Source organism: Megalobrama amblycephala, unplaced genomic scaffold, assembly GCF_018812025.1.
Source record: "Megalobrama amblycephala isolate DHTTF-2021 unplaced genomic scaffold, ASM1881202v1 scaffold383, whole genome shotgun sequence".
Classification (NCBI taxonomy): Eukaryota; Metazoa; Chordata; class Actinopteri; order Cypriniformes; family Xenocyprididae; genus Megalobrama; species Megalobrama amblycephala.
In genome coordinates, this window is record NW_025953352.1 from 32,178 (window position 1) to 56,168 (window position 23,991).

The 23,991-nt window shown below is 38.0% G+C and overlaps 1 protein-coding gene across 2 annotated transcripts in view; it reads left to right on the top strand.

The window, feature by feature from the left end:
- The first annotated feature begins 703 nt into the window (after positions 1 to 703).
- The window catches only part of pacsin1a (protein kinase C and casein kinase substrate in neurons 1a), a 57,967-nt gene continuing 34,679 nt past the window's right edge, over positions 704 to 23,991 (top strand). Inside the window, exon 1 of one of the 2 annotated variants that reach the window (XM_048179867.1) lies at positions 704 to 848. The gene's annotated coding sequence lies outside the window, so the exon portion shown is untranslated. Of the gene's footprint in view, positions 849 to 1,396; positions 1,730 to 23,991 lie in introns of those variants that run through there. The other variant, XM_048179869.1, reaches the window with a different exon arrangement.

Consider the following 23,991-nt stretch of genomic DNA (forward strand, 5'->3'; position numbering starts at 1 on the left):
AAGTTCAGCCCTACATTTTTTTCTTATTTGAGAAGTCATTTCACTGTATACATCACAATAGGGAAGATAAAAAAAAAAAATCTTTAAATATCCCCTGGTCAGTGTGTAGAGGGCAATGAACACTGAATTGTAACCGCTTCAGTTATAGAGAAATGTTCAATGCATCACCTGGCAATACTCCCACATATCCGTTTGTAAATCAGGTAGTGAAGATTAATTTAATGCTTTAGAAGAAAGATGCAATGTGAAAGAGTACTTTCAGTCTTACTGACGTCACAATATTTAAGGTGTTTTACGTAATATCTATATCCTTTGAGCACAGATTATATAACTGTTAAAAGTTTGGCCAACCTGAGGGTATAACCAAAAACACATTAAGGCCTCTATGCTCTCTAATTTACTCGGTTACTATTAGACTGAAATCAAAAGACTCCAGAAGAGGAAGATGCAAGGTGACATGCTCTCTTCTGGTGGTGGAAGGATAATAGTCTGTTATCTAAAAATAATACTGTAATTGACAGCAAAAATGAATAGAGCATAAAAATGATAAAATATGAATAGATTGTATCACTGTGATATAGAGGAAACAAAATAATTCAGAAATAATATATTTCTGCATCAGGCGCGTATTTTTTCCTCACATCCTTGAAAAAGGCGTTAAGGATCGCGGTGGTTCCCTGTCGTATGTGAATGACAGCTCCGTTTGAACCATCCCCCACCGGCGGAGAGTGCGCGAGCACATCGCTGCGTACATCGTGATCTGGTGGATGCGGAGGGACACGGGCGCGCGGGGTCACCTTCTATCACTGCGAACGAGAAAACCGCACGGAGCTCATACGTCATTTTCGGTAGGAAACAATCTTATTTTCATGTTACGGCATGGTGAATATTATTGTATGGTGCATATTTTAACTGGGTATTGCTCTATGTAGATGTGTTTCTATTCAGACCTCTCTTCCTTTTATACCTTAAATATCCGTTTTTTCGTGCTTGTTTGCGGTGTATTTCATGCACATCATGGCACGATATTATGTTAAATGCCGACGTGTCCAAAATTAAATATAGCGAGCGATTCAGCTGCGTTAACGGTGCGTCGTTATGGCTTTACTGACCTTACTTGTTGGTATTACACATTAAAATAATAAATTCAAGCTATCCATCCAGCGAGTAAATAGGCTTGTTTTAAATTAAACGTCATTGTCGTAAATGAAATATCGGGGATTTCAAGAAAAGAAACGTCTAGTTGAATAGCCTACAGCACAAATGAATTATTTGTAGCCAAAGAAAAATCCCATCAAGACCATGTTGATAATCAGAATCGTTTTAATTATTTCTAACGTTATGAACATCAAACATTAAATATCACCTATGATGTAGATAGATGTGTTTTTTTTTTCTTCAAGAACACTACTGGTTGGCGTTGCTTTTAGGCAGATGGAGAGGAGTGATAAACAAAACAACAAAATATCACCAGAGGTAGGCTAGGGTATCAAATATGAACTACAGAAATATCAGTCTGCTTGGGATTATTATATCCAATATTCGATGAAAATGAAAAGGCATCAGGCACGTTTGCTGCAAAACCTGTCGGAAAATAACACGATTCAAGAAAGGCATCTCAACTGGTCGTTACGTAACTGCTGGCAACAACAACAACACTCGACAGTCATCGATGAAGAAAAGCCTGAACCATGACATAAACAGCGCCAGCTGAGATATTTACCACACAGTAAGAGGAATGCATTTGTGCTTTTATTTTTATTATAGGCTGTGATAATTTATGTTTTGGATCGGCATGTCTCCTTAACCCTCTTAATACACGAAAAGCTTTATTCCTACACTTCACTATCCTATATAGTGGCAAAAGCTTGTGTGTAACGATCAGAACCTCCTCGGAGACTGCAAATCTACAGATTTTGATGGACTTTGACGCGCCCCCTTGCGTCATCCATTGCATGTTTATACAGATCATATTTTGGTAGCCAATCACACTGCTTCGTTCTTTCAGACGACCACATACGGTCTATCAGGCAACCTGCTCATTTTTGGTTGTAAATATTATGCTCTTTCATACACGTAGGCCTATATCATTTAGATAAAGCGACGACTCCTCGAGTGGTAGCCTAATATTTAAATAAAATATTATCGGTTCATTTAAATATGGAATGCATGTTACTGTGGAGGTTAAAAACAAGTAGGCTAGTCCCGCTTTTTCAAATCAGTTCTTGCTCATTTATATTTATCACATAGGTCTACTTGGAGATTTCTTGCAGTGTGATGACTTTGCCTGGGTAAATATCCATTTGTTTTGCTGTGTCTTTTAAACTGTTTCTTACAATTCTGAATGGTAGCTTTTGTGTTGGTTGCTGTCCGCGGTGCTGAAACCAGTTAAGTCCTCTTTATCTTTAAAAGTGATGCATCCATGTCTAATATATATTAAGTGTTTAGAAAATGTCTTTTAGCTAGTATTTCCATTCCCATTCATATTTTCATGAATGTTGTAAAAAATAAACTTTCTAGCTTTCTCACCAGCCAAAATGACAAGTTTTCTGGTATTAAAAATTAAAAGACACAAAAAAAAAAAGAAAAAAAAAAGAGAGAAATTTTCAAAATCAAAGGTTTGTTGAATTTTCTGAGACATTGCAAAAGTTCTGTGAGGCATAATGAGACTTGTCAGGTTAGTGCATTATAGCATTATTTTCCTGTTTTCCTGCATTTGCAGGTGTATTAAAATGGATATTCCACAACACAACAGAGAGGAAATAAGCTTTTCCCATTAAGAGTTTACTTATGTTTTATATTAAATAGAGCTGATGTCAACTGAGCCATAATTTGGGTAGGTGTATTGCGATCCAACAGTGTTCACAGCCAAAGCCAACAGTGAATGAATGGATCCGAGATTTTATCTTTAGTCTTATGAATGATTTTATATAGAAGCTTCAAGCTAATGAAGAGTGTAAAGCTTTTAATATGTCAGTCCAAGACAATTAGAACATTTTATACCTCATCTTTTATTTCAAAAGCCTAATTGAAGAAGAAGAAGAAGAGATGGGAGAAATATGTGCAATTATCAGATTATCAAATTCCTCACCACTCCATCAGTGTGGATGGATTTTTTCCATGACTTTCATGAATGCCATGAACTCTCAGCTTTAGACCCTCTGGTGTAACCCAGGGTTATGTGTCTCGCTCAAAGGCAAAATGGCTTGTTCCTTGCTGGGATCTTCCGGTTGCGAGTTTTAACCATTACACCACACCACACTATCTAAGATCTGAATATTTAGACAGTCATTGTGGCCACTGAACAAGCAGTATAGGATGTAATTTGCTTCCTTTTCCCCCTCTCACACTACATGGTGTTGTCTTCTCAGACGTTCAACATCAGCGTCATTGTATTATGTACTATCTGCTTTCTGCAGCAGATTCAGTCTTTGAAGCTAGACTTTAGATCATAGTTAAGTTATATCAAACCTGCTGCATTTATTTTCCCACTGCTGCGAGTTTGCTGTCATTTCAAATATAATTTTAATCCTTCAAAATTAGCCTCTTTGTAAAGCTGCTTTACATAATGTGTTGATGTGATGTAATGATCAGAATGAAATGATTAGGGATCTTGTTAAAAATAAACTTTAGACACTTTTGGAAGTCTAAATGTTCATCAAACAGCTTTTCTCCATAATTGTACTGTTTACATGAGCACCACACACTTCTTCAGACTGAAAAAATAAATAAAAAATAGACCTTTTTCCATTACCTGCTTGGTCACTTATGACTATAGATACAAGTAAAAAAGGGAAAAGGAAAAAGAAAAAAAAAAACACCTGCTAAATAACTCAACCAAAGAATACACTAAATGCTGGGACAGTCTGCCTGTTAAATATTTGGCATTTATGTTAACACTGTTTTCAATGTTAGTAGGCCTATTCATTATATTCCTAAGTAACTTTAGTTGTCACAGATTAAGATGTCTACTTGAGTGGAGGAGATGGAACTGCTTCCGTTTTTACACCAGCTACATTCATGTCTCTTGAGAGTTGAGTGCATCCCTTAGGCAGCTGTCAGTTCCTTTTCTTCAGTGGCAGGACTGTGGTTCCCAGCATGCACTGCAGGATGAATGACTCATGCAAACTACTGTGCTATGCTGTTTACTGAGCTATTTGCACTGATGTTGGGTTTGTTGCTCCTTTATGGCATGTGTAGTGATTTTTACTTTGTCCATCCAAGGACGCTAAGTAAAATAGGGATTGGTACTCAAGTCAACGCTGACGTTGTGATTTTTGGATCATACGTCTCTTGAGGTGTGGTTATGAGTACATCAGATGACCACTTCCCCCTTTTTCCCTAGTTCAGGGCACCAGTCAAGGTCTGTTACCTTGGCAGTATGAGAACACTCCCAAAAGGGGCCTTCATTCATTTAGAATTAATGTAAAGTGGTCAGCTGATTTATCTGAAAGATTGGTGATATTGCTAACTTGTAGAACCTTTTCTGTATTATCAGCACAAGGAAGACACAAGTGTAATAAAATAAATTTTATTAACAAAAAGATAAACAAGAATAACTAACACAACTACTAAATGAATACTATGAATGATAAAGGAATAAAGTGCATAAGCTACATAGAATACAAGTGATTAAGTTGGGTGTGGCTATGGAAGAGTTACGTTATCTTATGGAAAGATAAACTGTTTCTCTAAAAATAATAAGGTGGAGAACCTTATTATGCACCAAACAAATAAATGAAAGATTATTTGTTATTAACTAACATCAGTTATTATTACATCTAATGGAAATTAGGAAATTATATACTGATAACATAAAACAATGCCAAGGTCTCTGGAAAGAGGTTTGGTTAAGTGATATTTACGTTCCACTTGGTCGAGTCCGATGACGGTGATGTCTTCCACTGGTTGTGCTGGGTGACAATGCAGTGGGGAGAGGAGCCAGAATCTGTTTCAACAGTCTTGAACACGAAGCTCTGTGGGATGCTGATCTCCTGGAGCACCAAAGGGTCCTAAAATCTGGAACACGCAGATGAGGCCCTGGTGTAGGTGCAGAAGGTCCTTAACAATCTGGAACACGCAGATGAAGGTACCTTGACGTGAAGGTTTGCTCTCCTGAGCTTAACCTTGTTGCAGATGTTGTTACTGTCTCGCCGGACGGAAACTCTAAACGTAGTGTTTGTTGATGTCTCTTTCCTCACAAGCTGGAGGCTTAGAACGTAGTCGTCTCTGTTGCTGCCTCACAAGCTGTAGGCTCAGACCACGGGATCTGTTGTTGTCTCTTCTGGATGGACCAGAGGCTCAGAACAGTATATCTGTTATGTCTTCTCCCTTCGCAGGGCAGACTCAGAACGATGTATCTGTTGTGTCTCAGCTTCGCAAGCCGGGACTCAGAACGGTCTATCTGTTAATGTCTATCCCCTTTGACGGACAGACTCAGAACGGTATATCTGTTATGTCTTTCCCTGTTTGAAGGGCAGACTCAGAACGATATCTGTTAATGTCTATCCCCTTTGACGGACAGACTCAGAACAAGGAGTGTCTGTAGAAAGGGTACCTTTATCCCTTTCCGATGAGGAGGAGATTGCATTTTGGCACTTCTCCATTCGAGTGCTGTGATTGGCTGCTGGCATCAGAGGGGACACACACAGTGTGGCCCACCCTTCTCTCCCCTGTGGAACTCATTTGCATAAAGCACAAAGTTGGAAGTCTTTACAGTGTCTTTAAAGTTTACCAATGCATTTCTCACTTTCCAAACCACCACCAGAATACCTTTGGCAATATTCTAAACAAATAGAGACTAAACATGATGGAAAAAGATTGAACTGTCATTCAATTGTACATTAACAGCTGACTTTACATCAGAGGTTGCACTACAAATAGCTGTCACTGAGAATACTTATTTCTGTGAATAAGTATGAAATGGATGTGTAGTTTGCATCAGTTCTAAGGTTTTCAAACATAGTTTTGAATGGATTCGGATGGATCTTTGTGATCTCTCTGTTTCACCCATTCACCCTCTGCTAAGGTCCCGAGGAATTTTTATGGCAGTCTCTGGCTAACCTTAGGAAGTAGCGTCTAGATGGTGAAGGGCAGTAACTGCCTGTGGACCAATGAGAAGCCTTGTCCTTCCCAGGCTTGGTACAAGAGGTCTTCTTCTTACCCTCTAAGAGAGGTCTGGATGTTGTTCTTCCATCTTTATCTGATGGCGTAGGACAGTTTGTTTGTGTTAGTCCACCGAGATCCAATCAAAATGTAGCAAACCTTTGTCCACTGTTACGGACAGAGAGGGGCCCGGCCATAAACTGGGCCCTAGAAGGTGCTGTTCACTACACATGGTTATTGAGTGTCACCATTAATTTGATCAGTTTTTTCCATGGGACACAAAAAATGAAATTCTGAAGACTGCTGGTGGCTGTCTTCCATACAATTACAATTAATAGGCAATGAAGATTTTCCACTAACCATGCAATATTTGTTTGAGAAACACTTAATATAAAGTTTTCATCGTGTTTCTGTTGCACATTCTATATAGACAATGAACTAATGTATGAAATAAATTGCAGTTTTATTTCCAAACATTGAGTAGGCTACATTCTGGCAGCTTTGATTGGGTGTGCCAGCCTTCAGTCTGGGTCACTAGTGCCACGCTGTCCCTTACATGGTCTCACCACGGATTTGAGAGGAAATAGCTCTTTATTCACAGGATGAATCTTAAATGAGGACTTGTGTCTGGCAATTGTCTCATGCCATGTAGATAAAAGACTAGCTGTGGTCTTAGAGTTGTAGTACCACACAAAGCCTCTGAAATGTCTGCTGAATGGCATGTTAAGTATGCCAGGTATGCTTTATTAATAATCAGTTACATCAATTAAATGGACATGGTAGTCTTGGCTTTTTATAGCATTAGTTTGCTCAGAATCAAAGCTGCATGAGAATGTTCACAGTAGGATGTAGCAATCAACTAAAAGTTCAATTAAGGTTCAAGTTCAATTTATTTATTTACAATGGAAATTCTTTGGTGTAATAGACTTAATATACACCGATCAGGCATAACATTATGACCACCTTCCTAATATTTGTGTTGGTCCTGCTTTTGCTGCCAAAACAGGCCTGACCCATCGAGGCATAAACTCCACTAGACACCTGAATGTGTGCTGTGGTATCTGGCACCAAGATGTTTGCATCAGATCCTTTAAGTCCTGTTAGATGCGAGGTGGGGCCTCCATGGATTGGACTTGTTTGTTCAGCACATCCCACAGATACTCGATTGGATTAAGATCTGGGGAATTTGGAGACCAAGTTAACACCTCAAACTCGTTGTTGTGCTCCTCAAACCATTCCTGAACCATTTTTGCTTTGTGGCAGGGCGCATTATCCTGCTGAAAGAGGCCACAGCCACCAGGGAATATCGTGGGTGTACATGGTCTGCAACAATGCTTAGGTAGGTGGTACATGTCAAAGTATCATCCACATGGATGGCAGGACCCAAGGTTTCCCAGCAGAACATTGCCCAAATCATCACACTAGTTGTGTCCTAAATGACGCACTATACACTATGTACTTATGCACTATGTACTCATCCATGTAGTGCGTGAATTGTATAAGGTTATTTTGTCATTTAACAACGGATCCCGATACCCCCTCTCCCTCCGCTACGTCATTAAAGCTGCAACAGTTGAGTGCATGAAGTGTCCAACATTTCACACTTCATTTTTTCTGTTAATTTTGTGCATCATCCGGGTATTTAAAGTGCACTTTTTCTTTTTGAAATTTTCTGTGTGAACACACTACTTGCACTATTTCTACTTAATAACGTCATAGAATAGTGCATAAGTACGCAAATTGGGATGCACCTACTGCCTATGCCGGCTTGCCTACTTCCCATAGTGCATCCTGGTGCCATGTATTCCCCAGGTAAGCGATGCACACACACACGGCCATCCACGTGATGTAAAAGAAAATGTGATTCATCAGATCAGGCCACCTTCTTCCATTGCTACGTAGTCCAGTTCTGATGCTCACGTGCCCACTGTTGGCACTTTTGGTGGTGGGTGGACAGGGGTCAGCATGGGCACCCTGACTGGTCTGCAGCTATGCAGCCCCATACACAACAAACTGCGATGCACTGTGCATTCTGACACCTTTCTATCAGAACCAGCATTAACTTCTTGAGCAATCTGAGCTACAGTAGCTCGTCTGTTGGATCAGACCACACGGCCAGCCTTTGCTCCCCACGTGCATCAATGAGCCTTGGCCGCCCATGACCCTGTCGCAGGTTCATCACTGTTCCTTGCTTGGACCACTTTTGATAAATACTGATCACTGCAGACCGGGAACACCCCACAAGAGCTGCAGTTTTGGAGATGATCTGACCCAGTCATCTAGCCATCACAATTTGGCCCTTGTCAAACTCACTCAAATCCTTACGCTTGCCCATTTTTCCTGCTTCTAACACATCAACTTTGAGGACAAAATGTTCACTTGCTGCTTAATATATCCCACCCACTAACAGGTACCGTGATGAATCAGTGTTATTCACTTCAGCTGTCAGTGGTCATAATGTTAAGCCTGATCGGTGTATATTATTATAAAGTTATATATACGGCTGTGTATAAAATAGAATTGAAAAATTATTTAAATTAGTAGATCAAAAACTTCACAACCTGGAATGGATATAACAGTCAGAAAGGGTAACATATTTGTAAATTAAATCATTTTATTTCAGACAGACAATGATAATAATGTGGCTAGCACCTGTTAACTAATTGTTGCAACAGATGATTCTGTTGATTATACTGGAAAGCATTTAGTTTAAAAACATAAGATAAATAAGAAGATATGTCTTCTTTGTGGCTGTGTAAAAATAAAATTACTTGCATTTTTCCATGTTGTACCCAGAAGGAGTTTGATCTTTTTATAGAATGATTAAAAGCAAAATTCTTTTTTGCAGCTTATGGTAGCCACACAAAAACAGGTAAGACATTTGGCATTTGAATTGTTCCAAGATTACATGCCGAAACCAATATCGGATTATACATAAAATTACCAATTAATTAGGGGACCTATTATGCCCCTTTTCACAAGATGTAATATAAGTCTCTGGTGACCCAGAATGTGTCTGTGAAGTTTCAGCTAAAAATACCCCACAGATCATGTATTATAGCTTGTCGAATTTGCCCCTATTTGGGTGTTGCTCAACAACAACAAAGCTGGAGAATCTCACACGCAGCCAACATGACGATTGTCAGGTAGCGGTGTTCAGCCTTACATTGTCGGACACTGATAGAAAGACACAGGAAGAAGTTACAACTTTTGGAATGCAACTGGACGTTTCTGAATGGTTAGTGGATAAATTTATGTAGTTGCTGTGGAGTTGATTCAACTCATCGTCTAGCATGTGCCGTCATGTTAATCTTTTGTGCAATACCCGTATGGATGTCCACAATGCATAGCGTACCTGTTTACCAAACAGAGCCATACACACCAGGCTAATGTTTATGATTGCTATCAAATGCTGTGAATGGTCTAATATTTTTTCCAAAATATCGCTTGGACAGAAATGTTCCTTTTTTAGCAATCGAGCTTGCCAGGGTCAACTTGCAGGCTAACAAGACTCTAAATAGTGTTCCGTGCTCATTTGTGCAGCCAACGACAGAACAGTTAGCATGCTTTGCTTTGCAACTTTTGCCATGGCCTTAGAACTGGTACACCGTTTTCACTTGCGAAAACAAAATGATGGCACTGTCGGTGGAAACATGCAGATTAAGGGGCGATAATATTATAATAAGATCCCCTTCCTACGTCACAAGAGGAGCAAAATCTGAGCAGCTTGTTTTTTAACATGCTTGAAGAGAAAGGCTTGCCAAAACAAAGTTACTGGCTTGTCCTTGTCATGTTTTCTGGGTGGTTAGATGCACCTGGGACCCGATTACAGCACTTAAACACAGAAAATCAAATTTTCATGATATGTCCCTTTTAAAAAATTGCAAAACATGTTAATTTACAGAAGAGTTACTCAGAGCTAACAAGCCTGAACTAAAGTTTGGTCAATTGTCTAACACAGTTCACTTAGCACTGTAATGATTTTTAGTGAATTAGATCGATGACTATAATAGCAATAGCTTTCAAATGCAGTAACATATTAATGACTGCTAAATGTCTATTTAATGACAGAATTAATTGGCTACAGACTTCACTAGTCAACTAAACGGATTAATCATTTAAGACCTAATCTTGTCGGGTGGGGGGGTTTAGGTAGATAATTGATGCAGCATTTACCTGTGTTTATGACGTATGTGCAGTTGGACTTTATAAAGTCAGCTTTGTGTTTAAAGCACTCAGCACACTGGAAAGCAAAAGTAATATTAGAAAGTTATTTATAGCTTATCTGTATACTGGAATTTGTGTCTTTACCAAGAAATGATAAAGAAAGACTGGCATTCTGCTACCTACTTATACAGCAAGTAGAAGTCAGAGTATTAATTTTGTTCATTTGTGTTAAATAAGAGGTGATCTGGTGCTGGAATGTGTTATGTTGAATAGCGGATCTATATATTTATTCACTAACGTGAAGAATCTCTGTACTAACAACATATTGTATTAGTAGATGTAAGGATTATACAATCACATGAGTTCTATGTCAAATCAAGTCACCTTTATTTATATAGAGCTTTTTACAATATAGATTGTTTCAAAGAAGCTTTACATTGATGATAGGAAAATAATGCAACAAAGTTTGTTTTGGCTGTACAGAAGCTCTAGAAGAAAATAATGTCATTGTCCAGCTTAAGTAAGTTCAGTGTTGTTTCATTTCCATTGTGAAAATCATTAGTTATTAATTTAGTTTATTTATACAGCAGCTCTGGAGAAAACTGTGATGTCCAGCTCAGTTCAGTTCTCATACAATGATACAGGCATACATGGAGACCTGTAATATTGTTGAATATTATCTTGATAAATTAAACTCAGTGTATTACTGAAATTCATTTCTGGAACCCCACCCCAACAGACACTCACACTCACTCACTCCTGTCTCACCCACTTTTAAAATAAAGTTACGCCAATTCGTTAGGTTTCAGAATTCTGTATAGGGCACTTATTTGTCCAGCAGTGGTCGTATTTTAAGTTTAGGGATTGCAATCATGTTTCATGTTGAACACTGATAACACTGATAAGTGCTAATTTCGGACTTTGTTAAATCTATCTGGGCAATTAGGTACATCTCATCCCCAACTTGAAGCTGGATAATGGCTGGCCATTACAGTAATGAATGTGGGGTTGTGGACAATACAAGTTATGGGGAATTTTAAGAATGGCTTCAAGGAGACTGGATTTCTGTTAATCACATGGCTTTGAAGGAAACCAATTTGCTGAACAAGACCAGGAGCTCAAGAACTTTTAAAAATAAAGGCTCCAAAAGGTTTTCACAGTGATGCCATAGAACAGTGATTCTCAAACCTGCCCAGGAGGACCCCCCAACACTACACATTTTGGGTTTGTCTCTCATCAGTCACACTTAATTCAAGTCTTGCAGTCTCTGCTAATGAATTGATGATCTGAGTCAGGTGTATTTGATAGAGACATGCAAAATGTGCTGTAGTGGGGGTCCCTAGGACAGATTTGAGAAGCACTGTCATAGAATAGCCATTTGTTCTTAAAGTAAGTAAGTAGCCAACAGTTCTTAAAATAACCCATTTTTTCTTAGTTTGTAGAACATTTTAAGAATCTAGAGAACATTTTTCCTTTAGAAAGAACCTTTTGTGCAATGGAAAGTTTCTGTGAATGTTAAAGATTCTTCATGGAAGCATAGATGCCAAAAAAGAACCTTTATTTTTGGCTTCTGGTAAGGTCTGGAGATAACAACTGAAGTGAACTACAGACTGATGAAGCAGCTATGGGAATCATTGGAGGTCCAATTGAACAACACAATGGAGATGCAAAGTGGAACTAGTCCTGAACTGAACTGTTTTTTTTTTTTTGTTTGTTTGTTTTTTTTGTAACTGATCAGTTCCGTAGTCTTTGGCCTTATCTACAGTTCCAACACTAGACTGGAGGGTTCCTGGGATGGGGAACCTCAGTAGGCATCCTTGGCCTACATACTTCAAGGACAAGTTGCTCTCTCTTCATGCATCATGAAGACCTTTGAGAGGTCCAGAGACATGTTGGAACAACACTGATCTGATAAGCACATTGGGTGGAGAAAAACCACCAAGAGAGTGGAGGAAGCTCCACAGTCACTAAGACCTGGGAAAGTCCCCTTGCAATCTAAACCGATTACAATATGTCTACTATGCACATATTAGTTTGGATAACTCTGAACTATATGCTTCACAAAGTCAGTTCCCATATTGTGTGTATATAGATTACATTCTTTATTTCGTCATTGTGTTTTACATGATTCTACCACTCAGAACTTCAGAACAAACAAGGAAATGCTGACTTCTTATCTCATTCTGGCTGCAGCCCAAGCAGTGGTAGTAGTTAGGGGTGACTAGTGATGCAACGATTTGTGACTTGGTGACTAGTCCGGTGATAATATTTAAGGATTTCAACGTAGAAAAACTGACAGAGATGATTATCATAAGTGATATTATATTTTTCTTGCAAAAACAGTCTGTTGATAAATTGCTTTACCATTTTTAGAGTTTATTGAAAAAAAGGTTTCTTAGGAAACTGGGTGAGGATGAGTGACTTCACAAACCTTTTCTTGGGGGTCAATTTAGGTTGTTACTTATTGTGAGAAATGTGAAAGAAAATGTCATTGTTGAAGAAAGAAGTGGACTACACAGCCAACATAAAAGTCAGAGAGGTCACAAACCCATCCTGTTTGTAACATAACCTGAACTGATGTTTGGGAAATTGTTCAACTGAGCAAGCTCATTAAAAAGCAGCTAGATCTGCTGAAAAACAGTTTTAAAAAGGAAACTGCTGCTTCAGTTACAGATGCTGTAAGTGCTCCACAGAGAGCAAAGGAAACAAACTGACATGAAGTTTCAACAGAGTGTGTACTCAGCAAAATAGTAAATCATTTACAACATTATTAATTGAGTCTATTTATGGTAATATTTGTAATGAAGAGGATGGGATGAAATTCACAACCCATCAGTGGAGTCGACTGCCATTTTAAGTAAAAGTGATGAATACACAACACAAACCATGGATGCATTGAAAGACTATTTATGAACCATAATGATGAGTTTCCATGTTACACAAGCTCTTAGACTGGCGGTTAGGATGATAGCAATGAACTTACAATCTGCATAAATGCAAAGCATTGACTTTTCAGTGCTTTAGGAAAGGTAAATGGTGAATACATTATTGTGCAGAAATGGATGTCATGTCATTGTTACTGTTCTTAGCCAGTTTTCTTTGTCAATTATCATTATATTTGTTGAGCATTTGAGTTGTTTGTCTTAGAAAGTTGAGTCTTTGAAGGGGAATTGAATGGACTCAAAAATATACCACACTTTGGACCTGAGCAGCTCTCTATAATGCGAGGAAATCACTCGCATATGCGACCAAATTTCACTAGAGGCAACTAAAAAATGTCTTTAATTAGCCAATGGCTAGTAAATTGTATGATTACAGTCATCTGTAAATGAGTTGGAGGCCAAAAAAAAAAAAAGTTTAGCACAGATATAATTTCATTTCCTGCTGAGCTTTACACACCATCACTTGGCTAATAGCGCCCTCTGTCCTTTCTTTCACGCGTGTGCACTCGCTGTGAGGAAAGAGAGATCACATGTAGGGCTCGTTGGCAGAACTGTTGGACCAGTGCTGCATCGTCATGAAAGTTGATCATTTGCACGTGTTTTTAAGCCTTGCCAATTAAGACGTTTTGTGTGCGCAAACTGCACATCTGAAGCACGTGCCAAAAAAGCCTCGTCTGACAGCACGTGAATACTGAATTGAGCTCTCTTTCACACAAAGTTATGTCAAAATGTCCATCTTTGCAAGTATCCTAATAAACATAGTCGAATATGTATTAAGCGAATATAAACAGATCATTATATAATGTTAATCAAACAATAGACTTACTGCAAAAAAAAAAAAAAAGTGCTCTTTAAAGGTGCCCTAGATTGTTTTTTTACAAGATGTAATATAAGTCCTAGGTGTCCCCTGAATGTGTCTGTGAAGTTTCAGCTCAAAATACCCCATAGATTTTTTTTTTATTAATTTTTTTAACTGCCTATTTTGGGGCATCATTAACTATGCACTGATTTTTTCAGCGCGCCGCCCCTTTAAGAGATGCGCTTCCTCTGCCCCACAAGCTCTCGACTATATATACATCGCATAATCAAAGTTCACACAGCTAATATAACCCTCAAATGGATCTTTACAAGATGTTCGTCATGCATGCTGTATGCATGCTTCGAATTATGTGAGTAAAGTATTTATTTAGATGGTTACGTTTGATTCTGTGTGAGTTTGAGGCTATGCTCTGTGGCTAAAGCTAGCATTACACACTGTTGGAGAGATTTATAAAGAATGAAGTTGTGTTAATGCATTATACAGACTGCACGTGTTTAAAAATGAAAATAGCGACGGCTCTCTCGTCTCCGTGAATACAGTAAGAAACGATGGTAACTTTATCCACATTTAACAGTACATTAGCAACATGCTAATGAAACATTTAGAAAAACAATTTACAAATATCACTAAAAATATCATGATATCATGGATCATGTCAGTTATTATTGCTCCATCTGCCATTTTTCGCTGTTGTTCTTGCTTGCTTACCTTGTCTGTGCACAGATCCAGCCGTTAATACTGCCTTTCCTTGTCTAATGCGTCGAATGGGCTGGCATTATGCAAATATTGGGGTCGTACATATTAATGATCCCGACTGTTACGTAACAGTCGGTGTTATGTTGAGATCCGAGTGTTTTCCGGAAGTCTTTTAAACAAATGAGATTTACATAAGAAGGAGGAAACAATGGGGTTTGAAACTCAATGTATGTCTTTTCCATGTACTGAACTCTTGTTATTTAACTATGCCGAGGTAAATTCAAATTCTGATTCTAGGGCACCTTTAATAAGGATTCATCTATATTTAATTTTACAGTGAAGACTATGCAGTGCTATTTTACATTTAATTACTTTATTCAATTTCTGTACATAATCTACCTAATCTGTATCTAACTACTGTTAGATCTACCTGAAAAACCTGAAAAGCACTATTTAATTTGTATAATTTTTCTGTTGTTTATGTGTGCTATTGTTTGTAGTTTGACTATTTGCTCTTATTTTATTATAGACTGTTTACTTGCCTTTAATAGTGTTTGAAATTGATATTTTATATTTATATTTTATATCGTATTTATGTAGAATTGTTTCATTTGCATTGTTCTTGTATTGTAAAAAGTCTGTTGAGTAAAATAAAAATGTACTAGCCAATGGCGACTTGAGCTTCAGTGTGTCCGTAGAGGGTTGCCAAGGCAGTTTATAATCTTCAGTGAAAACTGTATTCATGCAGTTGGCTGATGCCTTTGTCTAAAGCAACTTACAATGTATTATATATTTTATTAGTACAAAGGTCTATTGTAGCAGAATGTGATGAGAAAACAAATTAATTCCATCTTGCACAACCAATTGTTTTGAGTTAAATAAAAGATTATGGGTTTTCGCTAAGTTACAGAGAGACCTGCATAGACAGTAGTTGCTACAATGAAGTGAATGGATCACCTCTATGAACAACTACTACTAGTATTATAACTTCGGTAAAGTTGGTTTTATATTCGCACATTCGGACATCCGTATTCAATAGTCTTGTTAATCACACTACATTGGACATTCAGTGGACATTCACAAGTAAATATGCCATTAAAACAATACTTGCCTATTTTGATCGACTGTGAAAAATGTTGTAAGTTGACAATCGTTGGTTGTCAATATCATGTCGCTGCTTAAAATTCGCAAACATTAATTTATTGCACATTTATTGGAAAGTCTGAATTTATCAGAAGTCCGAATGTGCGAATATAAAACCAACTTTACCGAAGTGTATTATACTACTATTTCTTTGCATGTCAAGAATGTCCATTCTAGCTTCACCAGTTGTCCAATGTGCAGTAGCACTGCCAATTCATTGTGCCATAAGAGTTTCTGTGCCTGTTCTGTTTGAGTTCAATTTATGAACCACCTTTATACTAAGCAAGTAGTCCAGATGCTGGACTAGAAACAAAAGCAAATGGGACATGACTGTTATTTATAACAATGCAAGCAGCATTAATCTAGTAATGTAGAGATTTTGTTTCTCACCTGCGTCATCTTTTATATGTAGACATTATAGTGCTGGAGAGCTGAAGACGGTACATTTTTGGGCTGAGTAGTCTACTGCTAAACCCATGTACATATGTCATGTGATGTCTGTTTAGGGTTTTGTTCATGTTGCTTGTTTTAATGTTCTAAGTTTTCATGTTATTTGATTCCCTGCTTCTCTCATGTGATCTAGTCATGTCTTTCCTGTCATGTGACCTCTGTTTCCTGCTAGTTGATGTGTCATAGTTTTGTTGGTTCATTGGCTTGTTATCTTGTTATCATTTCTGTCTTTTCATTGGATCATGTTCATCTCGTGTCATTGTCATTGATTTTCCCCTGTCCCTGTATTTAAGCCCTCATGTTTGCCACTTTTGCTTGTTGTGTATTGTTAAATGCAATCCGCTATCTGTGAGTCTTGGTTTCATGGTTCAAAGTTCATGTCTGCTCAAGTTCATATCATTGTTTAGTTCTGTTTATTTTGTATTTGTTTAATTACAATAAACTGCTCATGGCTAGCGTTGGGAGAAACAAAGCTTTTCAAAGCTTTGAATCAGTTGAACCAATTGCTTCGCAAAATGATTCACTGTTTCGAAGCGTTCGAAACGCCACACACTGGTGACGCCTGCTGGTCTGAACAGTGTAAATGCAACAAAAGCTCAGGTCAAATTTGCATAAAAACACCTGTTATAAACCCATTGCAAATGTTTTATTGAAAGTAAAATCTATCAAATGCAATTAACTAATTATCTAATAAGATTAAATGTCAAGTGTCTGTATAATATGTGTTCTTTTATCAATTTTCAGGGCTTGTTTTGTTTGTTGGATGGCTCAGCTAAACAGGCCAATAAGACACTATTAACTACTATTATTCTATTTAATTATCATAATTAAAACATCTACAAATGTATAAAACTGATCAGAGATTAGGTAAAACACATAGACACTTGTTCACCTGTTGTTACAATAAAAACTAGTCTAACTTGGGATTAGTCCAGGTACTGGAATATAACCTTTCAATATTGAGCCCTTGAGCAAGACATTTAGCTTCCAGGTTCTTCAGGGTGGCTGTCCCTGTATTAAATAAACTGTAAATCTCATTGGATAATAAGGGTCAGGTAAACAATAGCAGCCATACTTTAGCTTAAACCCTGACTTGGGAACATGAATCCTTTTTTGTGTCCCAAAACACAATCCATTAATTCCACCATCTTCTCTATGTCTTCCACAGAATCAGTGTCAATTGAGTTGAGATGAGTAAGTTTCTAACATCTTTCGAACACAGGATTTAGACCTCTTATTAGTTAAGCCCTGTAAAAACAACTACTGTTCAAAAACCATTTTGTTTTCAGCATGCTCTCTACACAAAGCCTGTCGCAAATAAGACTTAGAAATATCTCAATATTTGAATTCAATATATGCTCAATATATGTTCAATATTTGAAATATTTCAAAATACTGACTTACGAAATACATTTTTACTAATTAGTTAAAGTAAATAAAGTATTAGGAGGTTTATACATAAAAATGCCAACCACTATGTGCGTATGCTCCGTATTCAATGTAATTTTGTAGTTCAAATTGTTATGTCAAAGTAGGTTGTTAGCTTAGCTAAAGATAGAAATAAAGAGATCAATAATACTTGGACAGGGCTAGTTAGCATTCCCATTAATCTATAAAAAATCTTTGTAATTTGCAGTATATGTTGCTTGCTAAATTTTTCAAATGTGTTAATTTTGTCAGAAAGCACAGTTAGCTTTGAATGGTTGTCAATGGAGAAAGATGCCTGTTGCCCACAGAATTGTGTAGTTAGCGCATTTACCAGCAGGTGTTAACTGGACCATGCTAACCAGCCAAACCTTGACCGCTTGGTTAAAATGAGCTTAGTTTCTCGCACGGTTCATGTGAGGAGTGCTATTGGCATGGCATGAGTGACTTTTCCTCCCCACCCTTTCAAATGTGTTGTAGCCCTATCAGCATAATGATGGTATCAAATGGTAATACTATGGTATTTATATATTTACCATGGCACTGAATGTCAACCATTTATATACCATGGTATTTATAATGGTTCTCCATTATACTTAAAAAAAAAAAAGAAAAAAGCAATGATAGCAGTTTTACATGACCAAAAATTATTACTGTACTGCATGTCCAAAAAAGGGGGGTAATAATACCATATCCAAAAACACATGGTACTTGTATTAGGTCCATATCAATCAGAATGTGAGAGCTCATATAGGCTGTAGACAGTGAGCCAGGTCAATAGGTTTTAAGACATGGCCTACATTTTCCTTTGTAGTAAAAGATGTACAGATGTGAATTGTGTATGCCATTGTAGCATTTAGTGTTTGGTAGTCTATAGCTTTATGCTAATGGTAACAATATACATGGAGGGATCTCATCCAATAAGGCATCCGGTACTTAGCTTAAATGCATGACACGTTTGTCCATTAGTAAATATATTTTATTGCATGTGTAGTTACTATCTTTTTAAATGTTTTTGAAGCATGCCCAAACAGAAGTGATGAGTTTGCTTGATTTAATAACAACACCTGCTTCAGGGAATAGTTTCTCCAGTAGGACAGTGAACATCTGTTCTACAGACTAGCTTGTTGTTTATATGTATTGTTGTGTGGCAGATTATTCCTAGGAAATGGGACAATGTCTTTCTCTTTTATATTAAAACTAATGTGTGTATATTGTCTTTGTTTAAGCTCACTGACAGGCAGCTCAGTAGTGTACACAGTCTGGGCCTTAATTTTTCTTTCTTTTTTTTATATAATTTTAAATTCTGCTTGTGTTTCATAAATGGGAATGCATATCTGTAAAAGTTATAGGCCTCATCATGGGATGATAATTTGACAAAAAAATTATTCTTTCTTACAAAGTATTTATATTCACAAGGCAGGGTTATTATCATTAACCAAAACCTTAATATATATATATAATAACCAGAAAGTTAATGTTGACAGCATTTACCCATTGCCTTTGTCTGCGGGGTTATGTTCTTTTCTCAGCCTTGCTGATATGTAGCACTGCAAGTTGTCATAGGAGATATTGTCTCTTTTTTGCCCTCTTTTTTGCTCTTTCAATCGAATAACTTATATGTCTACATCCCATCTTCGTTATCACGAAAACACAGCTTGACTCAAACCTGGGCCCATCCGCATGGGAGGCAGGCGCTCTAACAAGGAGGCTAAAGACCAGGGAGCTAGGGATTTTCTTTAAGCCTGAACGAGTTGGGGGCATGTCAGTGAGAAACATGGCGAAATACCACAATACTTATAGGTATTTACCAGTGACTTTGTCAGGCTTTTCTATTTACAACGAAGAAAGCTAATTCCCAGCAAAAAATACGATAGCATCATAATATATCAATATAATATGTAACGATAAAGTTTACAATGGTTTCATTAATTAATAAAAAACATAAAAAAGCAACATACAACCAATGCACATTCTTTGCTCTACATTTTTTAGAACTAGAAGTGTTGTTATTTTGTGTAATTAATTTAGAGAAGGCACACCGCCATCATACTCTGACGAAAGTGACTTGAACGCACCTACCGTCGTAAACACAACTTCCCAGGAGGACTTGAACACACCATTATGCTGCTTTCTGGGCAGGTTATTGAGCCCGTAAGTCACGACTTCAAACCACGACTCACAACTTTGTAGCGTTCCAGGCAAGTCACGCCAAACTGCCTGAATGCAAGGAATTGTGGTAGCTAGATGTATTATATTATTATATTATTATTAATTTGATTGCAACATTATATTGTCCTAAAGTCTATTTCTCACCGTGCACCACTTGCATAAACACCGCATCCGTAGGAGCTGCCATTGTTGTTTCGTGGGCCATGTGACATCAGAGTGCGGAACTGGGAGTACATCGATCTAGTACGAGTTCACTGGTGGGAAGTCACAGGTTTTTTACTGCCATTCCAGTGCACTTTCACGGGTAGAAGGTTGGAAAAACACGGGTTTCGGGTTGTCTGGAATGCAGCATTAATTGCAGGGTTTATGATGTCACCAACCTGGGAAGAAGCTCGTTGTAGTCCAAACCGGTCGTTTTTGTAAGCATTAAAACTGCCATAACTTTATAAGTCAATATCTCCTTTTGCATTGATACTGTTTATGCTCAAGCAGCAACATTACACACTAACTAAAGTTAAAAAAGTGAAATCGCAATGAACCACCCCTTTAACAGATCTATGTACTCTTGAATTGAATGAGCAAAAATATTCATGTTCGAGTACATACAGACAATATTTTTACTTTTACATTTATAACATATAGAGTTTTGAGGGTCTCCGTATGAACTATTGTTTTAAAAAGTAATTTAATATATAAAAAAATACTACAGTGTACAAATGAATTAGTTTACTGGCACATCAATAATCTACAGTTTTTTCCTCTGGTCTGGTTTTCCTCTGGCGTTGGCGAGGAGTGATGATCTGTGACAGTACTGCATGAAAGAAACTAAAATATTACTCTCATTCAGGTAAATAGTTGGGACTATAGCTTTGAAGAGTATCTACATCTCACATCCCGTCTTCTGTTTCTCTTTACGTTTTGGTACGTTTTATCTTGATTTTGGCCACGCTTTCTCTTGCCAACTGGCTGGTGGGAGCATCACGAGTGTGTGACGTGCTGAGACAAAACACTAAACATCTTAAGGTGCAGTCCAACCACTAGATCATCTCTAGTTTTCATGTTTACTTACTTGTGCTTAGTGAATTTTTAAATCACAAAATCATTCCGGAAAATAGATGTTGCGAACGATCACTGTGTTGCCAGAGGATCACAAACACACAGTCTCTCTCTCTCTCTCTCTGATGATTAATCTCTTAATGGCCGTTCTTCCACATTACATCAGACCCCTTGAACCTCCAGTCACATGACTTGCTTAATCACAGCTCAGCCTATCAGGCTGCTTCTGATGAAAGCTATATCTGAGAGAGTGCTGTTTCCTGGCAACTCCCAGCATGCTTTTCTTACATGCTGTAAGCTCCTCAGTTATTAGCTGTGGCGTCTCTGCTCTGATCTGCTTAGATAATGGACTATAGCCAGAGCTCACCTGGGTGATCAGCCTCTCTCTCTCTCACACACACTCCTCCCTCGCCATATCACTGACAACACTTGCTACACCTCACATATAATTATCTTTTTTTTCCTCAGTCTTTTTGTTTATCCCAGACTCTCAACATTAAGCAGCAAATTTACTGACCCCAAAGTGTTCAACCAAGAGTCATTTTCTTTACTAAAGACAGAGAGAGGAGATGAACGATTCAGAAATATGATTGAGAGGAATTGCAATGCTCTAATATGGCAGGTATAGGAATGGAAGTCCCACCTTGCAATTAAAATATTTTTGACAGAGTTATCAACTCTTTTATTTACTCAAGAACACAGTGCATTAGCTGGACCAGTCTGAAAAAAAAAAAAAGGAAAAAAAAAAAAAAGATTGAATTTAGTTTGATTTTCCCATCATTTTCAATTAGTTTGAGCATAGCTGAAGCTAAAGCTTTATGTTTTGTTGTACCCTTTGCATATTTCAAGTAAAATGAAAATATAATGTACAGGTATATTACTCTGTACTTTATCAATAATGATTATTTTATTTTAATTGAGATTATTAATTTTAACAACAATAAAGATTTAAATTCATTACAGTTTTTCACAATTGCTAAGACACTAAATCCCATTCCCTGAACCAAATTCTCACTAGTCTAAACCAATTTGTTGAATAAATCACTCTTTCTGTAAAACCTTAAACAAGTTCAGGCAGTTAGACACTATTCGCAAATCCAATGCACTCTTTTAGCAAAAAAGTAAACACATTCTGGTAAACACAAGCTGTAAAAGTTAAACAACTAAAACACAGTTGTCATCATTTACACACAATGATTCAAAATTGTTCATACTTGTTTCTAATAATCAAACCAACTGTACAAAATATGAGCCAATTCAGAGTGCACAGGTGGCAGAGGCGTACTGAATGTTGATACCAACAATAGAGGGAAACAATCAAAAAAGGAGAGGAGGAAGAGTATGTGTAAGAGGTGGTGGACAAGGAGGATGAGGACGAGAAAGAGCAAGGTTTAAAGAGGGTTCTTCCCTTCGCCTGGTAAGAGACGACATTGCCTGTGATAGGGACAAAGTCCTCAGGCAGAATGAATCTCTCATGGACCTTGATTTTACAATTGCAATTTTACAATTGCAGTTGGACCGCAGCATTTTTACAGTATAGTGCTGAATATACAGACATTCAGTACTATTGAATATTCAGTACAATACTATACTTGCAGTACATATAGTACACAATATATTCACCTTACTCAGTTGCAATTACTATACTTCTTTATGTGATTGCAAAAATTGTTTACTGTATATAATATACATTTTTTTTGTAACATTTTGGATGCTGTGTTCTCCATTTTTTGATGTAGTGTCTAATGAATGATCTGTAATGCTTATACTATTGACTGACGTGTGTATGATCTGAAAGTATTGTTTGAAAATGGTTTTGAAGCGATTGTTTGATTTTGCCAGAAGAGTCAGGGGTTTTGTGAATTTAGTTTGAAATTTTGGATTTGTGTTTAATGTTGTGAGAACATTAGTGAAGGTTTCAAGAAATGTGTCTTAGCAATTTTGAAAAACTGTAATATACTCTAATATACATATCTGTAAGTTGTGAGGTGGGGCTCCATGGATTGGACTTGTTTGTTCAGCACATCCCACAGATGCTCGATTGGATTGAGATCTGGGGAATTTGGAGGCCAAGTCAACACCTCAAACTTGTTGTTGTGCTCCTCAAACCATTCTTGAACCATTTTTGCTTTGTGGCAGGGTGCATTATCCTGCTGAAAGAGGCCACGGCCACCAGGGAATACCGTTTCCATGAAAGGCTGTACATGGTCTGCAACAATGCTTAGGTAGGTGGTTCGTGTCAAAATAACATCAGCAGGGATGGCAGGACCCAAGGTTTCCCAGCAGAACATTGCCCAAAGCATCACACTGCCACCGCCGGCTTGTCTTCTTCCCATAGTGCATCTTGGTGCCATGTGTTCCCCAGGTAAGCGACGCACACTCACCCGGCGTGGTTCATCAGACCAGGCCACCTTCTTCCATTGCTCCGTGGTCCAGTTCTGATGCTCACGTGTCCACTGTTGGGGCTTTCGGCGGTGGACAGGGGTCAGCATGGGCACCCTGACTGGTCTGCAGCTATGCAGCCCCATACGCAACAAACTGTGATGCACTGTGTATTCTGACACCTTCTATCAGAACTAGCATTAACTGCTTGAGCAATTTGAGCTCAAGTACAGTAGCTCGTCTGTTGGATCGGACCACACGGGCCAGCCTTCGCTCCCCACGTGCATCAGTGAGCCTTGGCTGCTCATGACCCAGTCGCCAGTTCACCACTGTTCCTTTCTTGGACCACTTTTGATAAATACTGATCACTGCAGACCGGGAACGCCCCACAAGAGCTGATGTTTTGGTGATACTCTGACCCTGTCGTCTAAGCATCACAATTTGGCCCTTGTCAAACTCGCTCAAATCCTTAAGCTTGCCCATTTTTCCTGCTTCTAACACATCAACTTTGAGGACAAAATGTTCACTTGCTGCCTAATATATTCCACCCACTAACAGGTGCTGTGATGAAGAGATCATACATGCTATTCACTGTGTTCACTGTTCATTGTTATTCACAGTGTTAATTCATTC